Source organism: Acipenser ruthenus, chromosome 4 (assembly GCF_902713425.1).
Source record: "Acipenser ruthenus chromosome 4, fAciRut3.2 maternal haplotype, whole genome shotgun sequence".
NCBI classification, from domain to species: domain Eukaryota; kingdom Metazoa; phylum Chordata; class Actinopteri; order Acipenseriformes; family Acipenseridae; genus Acipenser; species Acipenser ruthenus.
Genome location: NC_081192.1, coordinates 74,093,185 through 74,109,478, shown reverse-complemented (window position 1 = coordinate 74,109,478; position 16,294 = coordinate 74,093,185). Strand labels below are relative to the sequence as shown.

The following is a 16,294-nucleotide window of genomic DNA, read 5'->3' as shown; positions in this document are numbered from 1 at the left end:
GGTTGTACATTTACCACCACTCCATCTCCAAGACCTGGATGGACTTGGTTACCGTCCCTTGATGAAGCTGGCTGCACAATCCGTGAAAAATGATAATCTTATTAGTAGGCTGGCTGCTGGAGAGGTCAGCTGGCAATAAGATATGTCATGAGGCGAGTGCATTCTATGTAAATACATAGGCTACTCATTACATAGTAGATGTCCTCTACCACATCTAAGTGTGTAGTAGCTAGCATATACAGTAATCATAGCCTATATGTTTCATGCATCTGTGTTTGGGGTTGAGCAAGTACAGCTTGCTTATGTATTCTCATTTCGTTGATAGCAACGCGGTAAATAAAAAGTTCTTTCCGTGAGCGAAAAGAAAAATCAGCGCCGCCCATGCCACGTCCGCCCCGCTATAATGGGAAGCGAAAAATATAACAATATTGGAATTTCTTACACATGTTTCAGTGTGAACGATCCTAACACAGTGGCTAAGCGACTGACTGGCAGAAATCTGGGGGGGCACGTGACCAGGCGTGCCCCCCCTATGCGTCGCCACTGGTTAGACGTATCAGAGTGTTGGGAATAATGTTTTAGTTTCACTAATTGCAAGACACAGTACAGTTCCACTTGTGCAATTACGATACATACTCCTAACAAGAACACACACCCTTCATGTACAGTAATACAAAACAGCTCACGTCTTAACCACGATCATTCTTCATTGCAAGTACACATTTACTATCAACTGCAGCTTCAATACACTGTAAAAAAAAATGCTGTATTTTTAGGTGGGATTAACCTTAATTTTTACATACATTTTTCAGTTTTTTTAATTAAATGCAAAACATTTCAATATTACTGCAAAATACTTTTTTTAAAAATATGTACTATTAATTTTACGGAAATATACACTGAAAAACATGTACGTATGTAATTTGCTTACAAAATGATAAATTCCGTTAAATTAAAGAAGATAACTTTTAAAAAACCGCACAAGCTGTATTTATAACGACACAAACTTTAATGTTAATGTATGTAACTGTTATTTAAAAAACTGTAAATTACTGCTAAATTAATTATTTAACAGGCTTATCTGAGTTGAATTAAATAATGAAAAAAGCTAAAATTGTTTACTTTTTAATGTCGTTCAGATTTGTTAAAATGAGTTGTGCTGTAGTTTTCTTCTTAAAATAATAGGCCTACTTAATTTCAATGACTGGAAATAAACAAGAAAAGCTGCACATTTCAAACTCAATTCCCGGAGGCCGTGTGTAGACTACGCTTTTCGTTCCACCCAAGTCCTCAATTACATAATTTGATTAATTATTAAATTAGCTAGATACATTTAACACCTATCCAGGCCCCAAACTAGTATATGAGGATCGGCAACTGTACCTTGAATCAAATGCACGTTTCAACCATCAATTTAAAATACCTCGCAATTTAAAAACAATGTGTCTAATGTGTGTGTGTGTATGTATATATATATATATATATATATATATATATATATATATATATATATATATATATATATATATATATATATATATATATATATATATATATGTTAAATCGAATGAATAATTAGATCAATTAAGTAATTGAGGACTTGTGTGAAATGAAAACTGAGTTTGACACTCCTCTTTTAAACCCTTCTCTCAAATATGGTTTGTGGTCGCTGTGGTCATTTTATATCGATTTAAAAATCGTTGCATTGATAACAAGCCAGCACTGCTGCACAGCCTCTCTGACAAAGCCGACGAGCTGACGAAGCTCTGTTCACCACCACCATGTTATCAGTAAACTTTTTTTTTTTTTTTTAAATGTCATATTGATGATTCATGCATTCATTTCTAATATTAATTGTACCTGAATTATTCATTTAAATATAAATGTTAACTTAAGTTTTTAGAAAAACTTGGACTTTCTAAAATCTCGCGATACTATCAAGCCTGGATGACGAAATGTCCTGGACATTACCTCGTGTGAAGGAGAAACAACGTTTGTGAGAAGCCATTTTATTTTTACCGATGCAAAACTCTGCTCGACAGAAAAACTTGAAAGGTGAGTTTGTGTTTGTCAACACAAAATGTTGTATGAATGATATTTTAATTGTACCGAAATGAAAAAAAAAAGTCTGTATTTTAATTACAGCATGTCAGGAAATATGAATTAAAAATAGTGGGAGATTTAGGGATAGCCATTATTCACACATTTTATACAACTAAAGACAGTGTCCGTGCTTAGACGTGGTGTGTGTGTGTGTGTGTGTACATATACATATATACATATACATATATATATATATATATATATATATATATATATATAGTTGTATTACTTGAACACTTATAAGAGAAGGACATATTTTAAACTGTATCCCTCTACAAAGCGGAGCATGTGCTCCCTTTGCCAGACTACTAAGTACAGGCCTAAGCAATTTTATTTGTTGTATCAGATCTACATTAATGTAAGTGTGAAAGACTGACTAACAAGCGGCATGTGTGGAAGTAAGACTTAACTGCACATTTTTATTTTTCTTGTGTACAAAATGTTAATGTACGAATAATACTGTAAGCCCAGGAATATTTGCTAGCCTTTTATTACACGAATTTGACATATGAAACATTTTTGGCGCGAATAATACTATTGTAAATGCTTTCAGGATAACACAGGTCGTCTTGTGTAATTCACCAGATATTTTGGCCACGATATTTCTGGACTTACAGTATTTAAATTTTACCCAATGAAGAAAAAAATACTACTGTGTAGGGCATGTTAAGAATTCTTGCATATTTAAAAAAAAAAAAAAAAAATCCTAATTTTAGGGAAATTATTTTTAGAATTTAAAGTGGTCAAACTTAGCTAAGTATATTGCCATGTCGTTGTAATGTGGGTGAACAATAAATAGTAAATATGAAAATGTGCTCCATTTTGTGGGCATATTAGGAATTAAACTCTTATGGAGGTAATTATTCGAACATTTAAAGAGTCCACGCCTATATGTGTGTGTGTGTGTGCATATATATATATAGATATATATAGATATATATAGATATATATATATAGATAGATAGATAGATAGATGCATAGATAGATAGATGCATAGATAGATAGATAGATCTCCCTCCATTTGGTTGTATTGTTTTATGAACGATTACATAGTTAGGCACCCACTAAATGGCATAACCAAACATTTGAAATATAAATTGGTAGAAAATGATATACTGTAAAATGTAGACAGCTAATATGTTTATTTATTACAGAATAGATATTTTTCAATCAAAATGCAGACGGTAATATACCCCACACACACTTGCTTCTGTATTTTATTTTAATTGACAGATGGAACAGGAAAGCACTGGGGATTCTGTTTTAAACTCCCACATTAGTTCTGTGTTGCCAAACCTCACCACCTGTGTGCTGAATTCTGTTTTGGACACACTCAAAAACCTGGGTGTAGAAACCCTGGATGATTTCAGATTTGTAAAAGATGATGATCTCCTGATGATCCTCAAGCCAATAGAAGTTCGAAAACTCCTAGCCAGCTTTACAGTCACATGTGAGTATATTACAGTTTAGTCAATTGTCTTCAAGTGCTTAATTGGCAGTAAACCTATTTATTTTTTATATATATATATCTATATATTGTGTATATATACATACATAAAACCTGCATTTTGTATTTTGTCTCTTGCCTATATCATTGTCTATACTTTTATTTAGAATTGTTGAATGAGAGAAAATAATGTGGCAATTACATCACATAATCCTTTAACAAATGACAGAAATGTTTACTGTTTGGATGTACATACATTGCTTATTGCTAATTTAATTAATAAAAAGCCAGTTAAAATCAACTAATTGTGTATTACGGACAAACTTAACCAATTACAAAACCTCTAAGATAATTTTGTAATTTTAAAAAAATCTGGAATGTGTGTGGGGTGTGGGGTGTGTGGGGGGGGGAAACAAAAACAAAAAAAAAATGAAATAATAACTTAATGTTTTTTTCTGTAATTCTGAAGGTGAAACCACGATTTCCAGCAGTCCGTGCTCATCCAGAACAGAGACCTCAACAGTCTCCAGCCCAGGGTGCTCTTTTGCCCAGAGTTGTATTGAGTTGGATGAATCACTTTCACCTTTGGAAGCTGACTGGTTCCTTCGGTTTGAGATACCATGGGAAAAACTCCCTACTGACCTCCTTTACAAGTTAGAAAGGCAAGAAAAAACATCGCCAAAGCAACGCAGAGAAATGATACGACTCATTATTAATGAAGTCACAGGGGTCTGCAAGAGGCCTTCAAAGAAACATCTTACAGATATAGCAAGAAGAATTGTGGCAAAATATCCTAAATCTTTGCAGGATGTTATCGAAGGCCACATAGTTGGCAGTGGATATGATTCCTTGGTAAAACAGCTGCAGAGCAGATAATGTGAAGCGTACACAGTTTTCTACCCCCAAAAGACAGTTTCAACACAGTAGTGGGAGTGACACGGAAGAAGTTCCTGCAAAGGAACGAGCTTTACCTCAAGACACTTACGGTTGCATAAACTGGGATTCCGAGCACCTGCCAATCACAGAGACACTTGCAAGTCAAAAACAGCAACAAGAAGAAATGAAAACCATGTTCAGAGAAAGAAACTGGGATACACAGATCATCACCAAAAAAATGATGGCAACGTACTACACTCAGAGAAAAGACATCATCCGAGGTATGGAAACTGAAAAAATAAGGAGGGAGTGGCCATTTCTGTTTGAAATGCCAGGATTACAAGCACACTTCAGGGCACGTACAGGTGTACAATTAGAAGGGACATTTTTTGAGACCATAAACAAATCGCACAGAATTCTGGCCTACATGGACACTCAACAAAGAGAAACTGCAAGAGTTTTGGCACAGATCGAAGTTGCAAAGAAGGACACAGTCTAAATTACCGGAGATGCCAGGGTTGGTTTTGCTGCTGCTTGCTTACTTTGGTGAAGACGACAAGCAAATGTTTTTCCAGGTGGATGACACTTGCTTACCTTCTGAAGTGCCAACATCTGATCTGCCTGCATCACCTTGCATTATTTTCTGTGGTATGTGTTTTGGTAATCCATGCATTTGTTTGACATATGCTGAATAGTTTTATTTTATTTACTTTTGGCTGAGGAATAAGGGGACGAAGTATAATCTGAATTTAATCAGCATTTTTAGTATCCCAGAGAAATGACTGAAGAGAAATGCTTTGTGAACAATCTGCTTACATCCAAATTACATTTTAAATAATTGTGTAAGGTTCATGAGCAGTTTTGAGTGTTTTAATTTAGTTTCTTCTCGAATAACTAAATAACTAAATAAATCATATCCAGGTTCTTTTAAATACGTAAGTGTTTTGTACACAACTCTCTTGCTAGAATTGCCTGGGCATTATGTAAACTGCTAAGGAATGATTTAATATGAAATTTCAGCAGCCCTAAGGCTTTCTGTAAATTATATGATTAATTGTAGCGGGTTTGAGTGTTTATGTACGTATGTTTGAAAATGTTTGTCTTCAGAATGAAAATAATGCAGTCAATTTAACAAACGTCTTGAATTTTATTTTTATATTTTTCCTGCTGCAGGAGATTCCCTTCTGACTGCATCCCGCTTAATGCTGAGCATTGATAAAGTTGTCGTTACAGAACAACAAACTAACTTTGTGGAAGCTTTGCTTATGATGTTTGCATCCTACTACTGCTTGAACATCCATTACCCATCAGAGTTGGGAGCAACACTTGAATTCCTTCAAAGGTACAGTATATAACGCATGGATATGTACCTTGTTTTCGCTTTAACCTGTTTATAGTGGAGCGATTTAAACTTCTCAAACATTTGTGACACCAGTAATGATCAGTCTAATACAATGGTAATTTTCATATTTTGTATTTGAATGTTAAATTACCCACAGTTGACACTTCAAAGAGCATTTTAAGCATGTGTAAAATAAAAAAAAATATATAGATTAAGCTATTCATTGTAAATACTATGCCCATGTTTTATCTTTTGTTATGGGTGTTTTAAAAGATAATGAATGTTCCCATATGTTGCTTCAACTGTTTAAGGTGTTAATTGTGTGGTGTGTGTTTTATTATTTTTTTTTTTTTTTACATCTCAACCACTTTACACTTTTGAATTGCAGCGTTCTCTTGTTCTGTTTCCAAGATGTCTTTGCATGTATTTCAGAACTACATTTCCACATCATCCTCCCAATCACTGGTAAATCCATCTCATTCACATTTTTTCTGAAATACATGCGAGGCCATACAAAGCCATCTTGGAAACGAAACAAGAGAACGCTGCAATTCAAAAGTGTAAAGTGGTTGAGATGTTAACATAATACACACACCTTACCTAAACAGCTGTAGCAACACATGGGAACATGTAACACACACACACAAATAAAATACACTTTGTTACCCTTTAAGAATATATAAAATATTTGCATTTTTTTTTCCTTTCTAATAGATGCATCTTCAAAATAAATCCAGACAAAGGGACGAAGGTCGAACGGAAGCCACATAAGAGGCAATATGCTGTGAATCAGAGTTCTTTCCCTCATTTCTGCAATTGCTGATTTTGAATGGAGAGAATAAAATGCAATTGTCAAAAGTAAGTAATCTTGCAGTAAGCTGTAATGCTAGGTATGTCTTATTTATAGGTCATATAAGCACTCTGAAATATGGGCTCCTGAGTGGCATATCTGGTAAAGGCCTCAACCTTGAGTGCAGGATAGGAGAGAGCGAGGTGGTCTCCTGTGCCATTGTCCAACATGGCAGAGAGTTTGCAGTGGGGGTGGCACACAATTAGTAGAGCATCGCTGGGGTAGGGAGGGTTTGAATCAACTAGGGCTCCCTCAATTCACAGAGCTCGAGCAACTCCTGTAGGTTCAGGGTGTTAGCAGTTTCCAGCTACATTGAATCCTTCGATCAAAGTGTTAGTTGGGCTGTGGCAGCTCTGGGCTTGCGGTGCGAAAAATAGGTATGGCTTTGACGTATGTACCGGAGGACACATGCTTTGTCTCATCCCTCATGAGTGGCACAGAGTAGTTGAATTGGTAATTCCAAATTAGGGTGAAAAGAGGGAGAACAAAAATTGCCGGTTATTTAGAAAAAAATATATATATATTATTATTTATTTATTTATTTTAAATCTAAGCCTGTTTCATTGGTTTTTTTTTTATCTTTTTATACAGGTTTTCAGTCACCAGCATGTCAACTGCAGCACAAAGCAGCTTCTCCACATTTCACTCCTAGGCTGGGACCTGATCAAAACTTTGATGACCCACCAATCGCACTTTACAAAACGGAATGTTATCGCTTTTTGGTTTTACGAGTAGGAGAAATTGGATATTTACGAAAACAAAAAAAAGCGATAACATTCTGTTTTGTAAAGTGCGATTGGCGGGTCGTCGCAGGTTTTTTTTTTTTTTTTGAGCAGGTCCCAGGCCCTAGCCTGCTCAATCAAAAAACAGCAGTTTGAACACTATTTAAAAACAAAAACATCTGTTGTGCTACTGACTCCACTATTACGGCTGTGAAAAAACCATGGACTTGTTTGTGAGAACTGTCCAACAAGGCCTGGATCAACATTATTGCGGAAAACACTTGGTATCTGTTAATAGTTGATTTGTCTGTAGAAATATGCTAAGAGAAAGCGAGGGCACAGTTCGGTAGCCAGTTTTAGTATATTTAATATGGTTTTATTGTTTTACTGTGTACTAGGCTTATCATTGTTGGTGTCCTAGCAGCTGGTATGTTAACATTTAAAATAATAACTCAGCTTGAGGAGTGATTGAGCATTTTTTGTTAATTCCTGCATTTTTCGAAAAGGTTGTATAGGGGCTCCATGACACAGAAGCTATCATGCCTAATGAATATGTATATTTTGTATTTGCTCAGTAAAATGCTCAATGAAAAGTTGTAAATTCTGAAAGCTTAAGGAATACTTGTTAATGTTTTTCATTATTTTCTGCTGTTTAACACTTGGTGTAAATTAACTAATAATTAAGCACATATTTGAGCTTTTACAAATCGTACAGACACTATCCTGAAAATGAATGTATTCCATAGTAAAATGACTAAACTTAACATTAATTATAATGTATAAACCATCATTCCACAGTAGAAAACTGCTAAATAAAAGTATGCAACTTATTTAATAACTACATTTAACATTAATTACAACATGTATAAACCATCATTCCACAGTAGAAAACTGCTAATTTAAAGTGCATAACCTATTTATTAATGAAGATTGAAGTAAAATGAAAGGGAAAAAACATTTATTTTAGTTTTTTCTCAATTCATTAACAATATAAGTATGTATAACTAGGGTGAGGTAATGTTATATGAATGTTTAAAGCAAGTAGAACCACAGAGAATTATATTTTGTTTTTTTACAATACATTTACGGTTGTAAACTATAGTGTTTCAATGAAAATAACCATTTATTTTACAAATGAAACCGTAATTCAATTTACGGTTCGGATTATTATTTTACAGTTATTCACCGTGCAGCTCGGCTGCCAGACAATTACCGTAAAATTACGGGGTTTTTTTACAGTGTATATTCCACTTTCGTTTTTTTTCTTCAGTAAACAACCTCTGAATCCCGTAACTTGAGAGAGCACTTATAAATGAATAACACTTCTCTTGGTTCTTACCTCATTCACTTACAGAAACGTCTTCTTCATTGTCGTAATACTAGAAGCTTCGTGTTGTCGTAATACTAGAAACTTCGTATGAACTTTGTGCTCCTCAATGTTTCACAACGGCAGTTTAAACTTGTTCCCCGTGCTATGGTGACAGTTTAGTTCAATGGACTTGTTTTATCTCCTCTTTGACGATGGTTTTGTTTATGCATTTCCTTTGGGTGGGTTATTTAAAGGGTCTTCCTTATTACAAACCTGTTTCTTCGTTCCTTGCTGATAGTGTTTGTGTAATCCCAGACACCACTGACCTTAGTGGCAAACAATTACAACAGTGAGCAGTTAGTTAGTGCTCAACAGAAAAGAATGCATACAGAAAAATATTGTATACTGGCCATGGGCTTTGGTTTTGCCGAGAGCCGTAACTAAGCATTTAGCTACCGGGGCATGCAAATATATATATATATATATATAAATATATATATAATATAAATTGCATGCACCTCCGGAATGAAGCAACCAGAGGTGGATGGAAAGACTCCAGATCGTAGCAACCGGGGCATGCAAGACTCCATATCGTAGATACCGGGGCATGCAATTATATATATATATTGTTATTTTTTTTCCTTTTTTTTTTTTTTTTTTTTTTGGATGTTAGGAGTTAGGATGGTATTTACTCGCGCATAGTTTTGAAGGTTATTTCCGAATCTCTCCTTTAACATGTCTGAAGGGGACACTGTATTACTTAAAACGTGAATTAACGTCTTAAAACGTGTTAACAGTGAGCAGTTACCTTGGGATTACACACCAGGTTCAGACGCATTGATTGGACAATGTATCCGTAGGCGACCTAAGACTCACCGTTTCAACGGTGTCAGTAGTGCTCAACAGAAAAGAATGCATACAGAAAAATATTGTATACTGGCCATGGGCTTTGGTTTTGCCCAGAGCTGTAACTAAGCATTTAGCTACCGGGGCATGCAAATATATATATTTTATTGGGTTTTTTTTTTTTTTTTTTTTTTGGATGTTGGGAGTTAGGATGGTATTTACTCGCGCATACACTCTAAAAAGTAAAGGTTCTAGTAAGAACCTTTTAGGGTTCCTGGGGTTGATACTGTGGAGGAACCTTTTAAGGTGCTTCGAAGAACCTTTTTACTAGGGTTCCATGAGGAACCTTACAAATAAGGATCTTTTAAGAACCTCAAGGTTCTACTTGGAACCTTTTATGTTTATTTACAAACTTACATGCATAATATTTTATATATATATATATATATATATATATATTATATAATATGCGTGTCTGCATAATTTGTCTGGTTAAATAACATGCTAGGAATTACTGGTTTGCAATATCAATAAAAACAAAGAAATACTTTTTATAGAAACCCTTTATTACAGGTAGAGCAATAAAATAAATAAATACAGTATAGGAGTTATACTTTTAATTATAACACATAAATAAATGCATACAAATAAAACTGTCTGTATTTGTTTCGTTACTCTTAGAATAACAAATACACAAATAAGTGAAAGGCTGACAACATTTCTTGACAGGTAGATATATAAATATATTAATTATAACTAATCATAATATATTATCCATAATGTAATTAATTTAATTACAAACAAAACAAGCAAAAACCTAACTTTAGTCACAAGTATTTTATAAAACAAGTATTATAAAAAATATTAACACATTTATTTATTTTTATTTATTTATTTATTGCATTTATATAGCGCTTTTTATACAAAAGTATCGCAAAGCACTGTATAGTACATAGCAGGACAAAAATCACAATCCGTTTGTATAGCAGGTCACACATATAACTGCTACACTCAGCCCATTTAAATACAGATTTAAACAGTATACACAATACAAAAGCACCAATGTTAAAGTTACATTAAAACCCACTAAGATAAGCAAGCCATTTTATAAAAGTGTGTTTTTAGTCTTGACATGAAAACTGTAATGGACCCAGATTTCCTGATAAACGAAGGCTGAGCATTCCAGAAAAAAGCCCTGCCTCCCGTGTTGTTTTGTTGACCCTAGGAATAACCAGCAGCCCCACATCCTGTGATTTCAGAGTGTGGTTTGGAAGATACGGTGTCAGTAACTCCTGTAAATAATGAGGTGCTAATCCATTCAGGGCCTTATAAGTTAACAGCAAAATCACCATTTAAAAAAGTACATTACAATCAATTCTAGATGAAACAAAGACATGTATTATTCTCTCGGCATCAGATACAGAAATAATTAGAACATAAGAAAGTTGTTTGTTTGGTTGTTAGTAGCTTATTGATCCCAGAATCTCATCAAGCAGCTTCTTGAAGGATCCCAGGGTGTCAGCTTCAACAACATTACTGGGGAGTTGGTCTAAGTTTGGCTATATTTCTCAAGTGGTAAAAATATACTTTAGTAACTTCCCTAGTATGAGTCTAAAATGATAGATCAGACTCAAAGATTACCCTCAAACTCTTAATTTCGAGTTTAAATTTTGATGAGAGACTGCAAGGGTCGTGCTCATGTAATCCTACATTTCCTTTTAGTTGGTTCTGTGAGCCCACTAGCATAACCTCTGTTTTATCTCAATTCAACATTAGGAGAATCTGTGACATCCAATGCTTGATGTCTGTAAGGCAAGTAGCTAATAACACCCAGGCAGAAGAATGTCCTTGCTTTAGGGACAGATAATAGCTGGTTATCATCAGCATAGCTGTATACAACTGTAAATTGCCCTGGGTAAGGGTGTCTGCTAAAAAAAAAAAAAAAAAATAGTAATCCCTGGGCCTGTGGTTATTATAGCACAACCAACACCCTTATTGCTTTCCCGACCTGGCGCCTGACAAAAGAAAGTTTACTATTCCCACTATACTAGGTGGAGTTTTCTGATCTTTTTGAGTACCCAAAATACATTTCTCAATATAATATTAGGCTGTTTTTTCTCTGTGGGTATTTGATATTGTACACAAAATACAAGGAAAAAAGAAGCCCAAATCTCTGGGTGAGGGCCTCAGGTTATTATTATTTGTTTATTTAGCAGACACCTTTATCCAAGGCTTACAGAGCCTAGGGAGTGTGAACTATGCATCAGCTGCAGAGTCACTTACAATTATGTCTCACCCGAAAGACGGAGCACAAGGAGGTTAAGTGGCTTGCTCAAGGTCACACAATGAGTCAGTTTGCTGAGGTGGGATTTGAACAGTGGACTTCCTGGTTACGAACCCTTTTCTTTAACCACTGGACCACACAGCCTCCTCAGCAAGTAGATGTTCATTCATTCTCAGACCAATTTTTGTATCAAGATGGAAGGGGTTTCCCCGGATAATGACAGGTGTGGAAGTTGTAGGGTCCTTAAAAAAAAAAAAAAAACCAGAAAAATAAATCACTTACACTGTATTTTACAAATAAAATGCTGACTCAGCGTCTTACGTTATATTGTGATCATCTTTATTTGCATATTCCCATTCCCTTAATTCTTCAATTTCAACACCATCCCTCTCCCCTGATGTAATAATTCATAGCTGTTAGTTTTTAATACTTTTCATGTATTGTATTTGATGCCATGGGCTAGAAGAATTGGAGGTAATTCTATTTATAAATTCACTGTTTGGCAACAGCAGTTTAAAAAAAAAATATATATATATATATATTCAGAATGTTTTCGTTACAGAAAAAAATACAAAGTTTTTAATACAGGTGATTTATTTATTTATTTATTTATTTATTTATTTATTAATTAATCATTTTCAGCATCTTTAAACAGCTTGTTCAGTGGTAACCACGCACTGGATAGTGAAGTAAACTGCAGCTACGTTCCAGCATGAATGAGACACGGACAGTGCGCCACGTTCAACCTTGACCTCTGTACACCAGAAGCAGTTTAAAGTAGATTTATGTACATTTAAAGCAACATTGTCTTTGTTCATGATTATATATGATAAGTGTATTAGTTTGGTTCTCAAACAAACAAACAAAAAAATCCTTGCATGTTTTTTGCCCCTCCCCAAGTGTAAAACCAAATATTCTCTGACAGCATATAGACAGTACGTGTTTTCCGCAGCAAACAGATTCTTACGGTCTCTGTTCATGATGAGAAAGAGTTTAACTGAGTGCACTGTTTCGATATGTTTGATTGGTCTCGCAGCAGTATGGGTAAAAATAGACTGAATGGCCTTGCCCTGCTAATATGTCCGGACATGTCCCAGGAGGAAGTGTTACAGCGTTTCGATAGATCAGGCCATAGGAGGATTAGCAAACCCTGATTTAAAGTAAAGTCTTCTAAATCAGTTTTTAATTGTGGCATGATACAGTCTCAGCAGTCCGATCAGTCTTAGCATTAGTATCAGCAATCTTACCAGTCCCAGCAGTGTCAGCACCGGTCTTACCAGTTTCAGCACCAGTCTTACCAGTCCCAGCAGTAGCAGCACCAGTCCCAGCAGTGGCAGCACCAGTCTTACCAGTCCCAGCAGTGGCAGCACCAGTCTTACCAGTTCCAGCAGTAGAAGCACCACTCTTACCAGTCCCAGCAGTAGCACCACCAGTCTTACCAGTCCCAGCAGTAGCAGAACCACTTACCAGTCCCAGCAGCACCAGTCTTACTAGTTCCAGCAGTAGCAGCACCAGTCTTACCAGTTCCAGCAGTAGCAGCACCAGTCCTGCCAGTCCCAGCAGTGTCAGCATCAGTTCCAGAAGTAGCAGCACCAGTCTTACCAGTTCCAGTTGTAGCATCAGTGTCATCAGTGTCAGCATTAACTTCAATAGCAGTGAACCAAACGCATGTCTCTCAATGAAGGTATAAACCCATCTACGTGTTCATATCTATAACTTCTATTCTTCTTGTCCTTTTAATATCACATATTTCTAACAGTGTGAATAGGGTAATTTTAGGAATTTGTTGTATCGCTTTGCAGTTTGCATTAATAGTCTCCAGGCTTTAAAATATGATAAATTTCACCTTCGTAACATGAACAGGATATGCACAGGGTTTTTTTTTTTTTTTTTTTAGACAAAAATTTGATTTTTGCCTCAGTAAAAATCTATTCCTAGCTAAGCCCCTGGTAACATTAAACTGGTAAGATGGACCATGTCTAGACAAAATGATCACATGCTTGACATGATAAAACAAGCCCCACCTTGCCCAGACTTAGAGCCAAAGGATTGTATGAACATGTGCCCATACTCACCTTGCCCAGTCAAGCAAAAGGATCAGCTGTTTAATATCATACAGCATAATGCATCTTGACCAAACAACATGGTCAATAAAGTCTGCTATGTGAGCCAATTAATATATATATATATATATATATATATATATATATGTTTCTCTACAGCAGTTGAATTGACAGTAGAAAGTTATGTAAAATAGTTTTTGAAAGAAAACCTTTTTTTTCATGAAAGAATATTTGTCTGTTAGTTAAAAGGACGGCTTGAAATTGTGTTTAGTTTTTCCTGAAGCTTACAGTACTCCCGAAAACATTTGTGGATCACTCACTTTTTTCCTTTGCACTTTAAGATATATGCTGTTTGTTGGCAACTGAAACTGCCCCTCCTCTAAAGTGATCAGATTGATTAGAGGTACAGTACTTGTGTCTCCCAATAACAATGCACCAAATTAACTTCATATGCAGAATTACATTGATTTTTTTCTATCATGTAATTGAAAAACTCTGTTAGAAATAATATGTAGTGCCTCTTTTTCTTATTAAATCTGTTTGTGTGTTTACGTCTTTGTCTACATGCCTGGTGACATACGAACAGAAAAATAGCTAAGCTTTTCTCGGCAGGCAAATGTTTATGTTTATAATGTTGTGTGCGAGCAGGAAGGCGTGGCCACTGGACTGCGTGTGTGCGTGCGCTTTGTGATTTGTGATTTGGTGTTTAATGTTATGTTAATGTTCTGTTGTTAGGCACACTGGACCTGCAAGGCGGTGTAGCCTACATCCTAGCCCGCGAAAGAACGCTTACACAACTGTTCAAGTGATGCGCACCATTTCAGACGCTGTCATATATTGACACCGTAAACTACAATACTTAATGCTTTGTCACACAATTACCAGGAATTATTATTCAGTACTGTATTTTAACGTTGTTTTTTTTTTTTACAGTAGTACTAAAATAAAATTGTTTTCAGTTTGCATGAGTGACAAATTATATTAAACACCATGGTTTTAAAAGAACGTCGTTAAAAAAAGTCTCATTTAGTCAAGAGAAAAAGATACAGTAATTTGTGTTTTATTATTTTCGTACCAGAACCGCCCGAGAAATCGTAGCAGTGAAGCAAATCTTATATTTACCTCATACTTAATACTCATTTATCCTTGAAATCGTCATTAAACAATAGACTTAATGAAACATTTTACGTCAGAAAGTTCCCAGAGGTATCATAAGTATTACCTTTATCCTCTCTCAGTTCAGGCCAATTGATTATCGTCATCAGGTTTAGTAAAAAAAAAAAAAAAAAAAAAAAATTACCTCAGAAATTCTATCATTGACCCGCATCATTAACAAAAGCAAAATAACCTTTTTTTTTATTTTACTCGTGGATGTTGTACAGCTGTCTGTAGGTCTTTAGTTTTTATTTTTTCATTCATTCACACAAATAAAGATAATTAGCGTTATTAAAAGGTTTTACTCACCTCTCAGTGAAGAAAGCTCTCCCTCCTGTGAAGAAACGTTGAATACCTGCCTCGCGCTGTGGGATGCGATTTATTTATTTATTTATTTATTTATTTATTTATTTATTTATGTTGTATTGTGTTGTGCAGGGGCATCTTGCTCTGAGGTTTTATTATTGTGTTGAACGTCGTATGGGTTTCTCCTACATATTTATCCAATTAAAGGTTCTGTTCAAGATGGATGCAAATGGAAATAAACTACAATACACATGTTATACATACATATACTATTATAAATTCTAGTTAAATATTTGGCAAAATATTATCTGCTCTTTGATTTCCTCTCAATACCGTGTACAAAATTATAACCATTTATGGTGTTTACCTTTTTATGACAGACTTTTTCTCTCATCATGTATTGTGTTTTAAAAATTGCGATTTGCACATCAATATTGTAGAGCACAATTTACAATGTATTGATATAAAGAGTTCTAAGATGAACCCTTTGCAATATTATATTAGACAGAGCAACCAGAGGTTCCCAAACGAACCCTTACTGAGAAAAAAAACTTGCAATAGAACCCTAAGGTTCCCTGAGGAACCCTCAAAGAACCCTTACTTTTTAGAGTGTAGTTTTGAATGTTATTTCCGAATCTCTCCTTTAACATGTCTGAAGGGGACACTGTATTACTTAAAACGTGAATTAACGTCTTAAAACGTGTTAACTGTGAGCAGTTACCTTGGGATTACACACCAGGTTCAGACGCATTGAATGGACTAATGTATCCGCAGGCGACCTAAGACTCACTGTTTCAAAGGTGTCAGTAGTGCTCAACAGAAAATAATGCATACAGAAAAATATTGTATACTGGCCATGGGCTTTGGTATTGCCCAGAGCCGTAACTAAGCATTTAGCTATCGGGGCATGCAAATATATATATATATATATATATATATATATATATATATATATATATATATATATATATATATATATATATATATATAT

The 16,294-nt window shown here is 35.1% G+C and overlaps 1 long non-coding RNA gene across 1 annotated transcript; it reads left to right on the top strand.

The window, feature by feature from the left end:
- The first annotated feature begins 1,636 nt into the window (after positions 1–1,636).
- On the top strand, positions 1,637–7,377 carry LOC131736939 (uncharacterized). The gene is made up of 6 exons (XR_009328530.1): positions 1,637–2,055; positions 3,337–3,553; positions 4,020–5,074; positions 5,600–5,768; positions 6,483–6,626; positions 7,210–7,377. It is a non-coding gene; the product is annotated as an uncharacterized LOC131736939 (long non-coding RNA).
- Positions 7,378–16,294: the final 8,917 nt, after the last annotated feature.